Below are 1,527 nucleotides of genomic sequence, written 5' to 3'. Positions count from 1 at the left end.
TTTATTTATACATTTATATATTTGGGCCTGGCCAGTGGCTATTGTTATTTAGTGGTGAAGCTAGTTGATCCAGCTGTTTAGTCTCCCATCAAAACCTCTAAACTGCCAAACAAGCCGTCATGAAATTTGGTATAAAAGTTATCAATCCATCAGTTTTCTTCTGCTAATCTGAAGTTGTGTCGAGGAGGTTAGAAGTTCAGGAGGAAAACCAACACATGCTCATGGGGATCCCTAAATGTGCTTCCATGCCAGAGATTATTTGTAATCCCTCTGAATTCTGGGTTTGCCCTAATGGGACCGGCCTAGAAAACGTTAGGTTACTTAACGTAACCCCGGTTCTTTGATAACAAAGTGAGGTCTTTCTCTATGGGAAACGCTCCAGTGTGACCAACTACGGAAGCTCCAATGACATTACATCTGTCTGAGACAGACCAGTTGAGCTGTGCTCAGGGCTCCGCTCCCATCATGATACCGCAGTCAACCGGCCACCTCCTACTCATTCTAGGATGGTTTCTTTCCATGTCTTTGCAAGGATGGAAGTGTTAGTTAAACACCTCACTCCGTTTTCAAAGAACTGAGGTTACATTATGTATCTTAATGTTCTTTTTCTAACTTTGTTTGGTGTTTCACTATGGGAGATATGGCCCACTCCCGTATTGCAATAAAGCCCCAAAGCCAACCACTATCCTGAACCCGGACTAAGAAGGCTGCGAAGTTCCGGCGTCCCGTATCACATAAGCTAGGGATGGCTGAGCCACATTCAGCCTGTAACACTGCACAAATGTATGTGGTGTGGCCCATCTAGCTGCTGCACAAATATCTTGGACAGATACCCCTCGAAACAAAGTCCATGATGTGGCCATGCTCCTGGTAGAATGGGTTTTCAGCCCAGTCGGGGCTCTGTACCCCTACATCTGTAACCAAGACTATTTGTCTCCACAATCCAGTGTGCCAGCCTCTGGCATGACACTGGTTTCCCTTTGAGTTGAGGCCCAAGAAACAAACAGCTGGTCTGACTTCCTGAAGCCAGCGGTCCTGTCAACACAAGCTTTCAGCTTCCACACAGGACACAGGAGTTAAGGCTTTGCTCCATTTCAGAGGAGTATGAAAGTGGGTGGAAATCTAACAGCTCTACTAAACAACATCTGTACACATAATTCATCACCTTATACCCTTTTTCCATTAGTACCTTTCGTACCGGTACAGCACAGTTCGACTTGGCTTGGCACAGTACGAGTTGTGTTTCTATTATACTTTCAGTAACTGTTCTAGTGGGCAGGTTCAGGGTTAAAAAAAATTGACATCACATGCCTTACCAGCTGGTGGTGGTAATGCTGGTGGTAAGACCCTGACACAGGTTTCAGTACAGGGTGAGAACTTATTTTGAAGTTTCTGGTAAATCCAAATGAATATATCCATCCATTATCTTTACCTGCTTCTTCCTTTTTGGGTCGCAAGGGTTGCTGGTACCCATGTCCAGCAATCACTGTGCGACAGGCGGGGGACACCCTGGACAGGTCTCCAGTC

General features: G+C 45.6%; 1 protein-coding gene across 1 annotated transcript in view; it reads right to left on the bottom strand.

Annotated features, from left to right (window-relative positions):
• Nucleotides 1-1,527, bottom strand: part of cyfip1 (cytoplasmic FMR1 interacting protein 1) — a gene marked incomplete at its 5' end in the record, with an annotated part of 159,045 nt that overhangs the window by 56,429 nt on the left and 101,089 nt on the right.

The sequence above is a fragment of the Nematolebias whitei genome, chromosome 3 (genome assembly GCF_014905685.2).
Source record: "Nematolebias whitei isolate Nwh7 chromosome 3, NemWhi1, whole genome shotgun sequence".
NCBI lineage: Eukaryota > Metazoa > Chordata > Actinopteri > Cyprinodontiformes > Rivulidae > Nematolebias > Nematolebias whitei.
The sequence above is the reverse complement of the archived record's forward strand: the minus strand, read 5'-3'. Positions and strand labels throughout refer to the sequence as shown.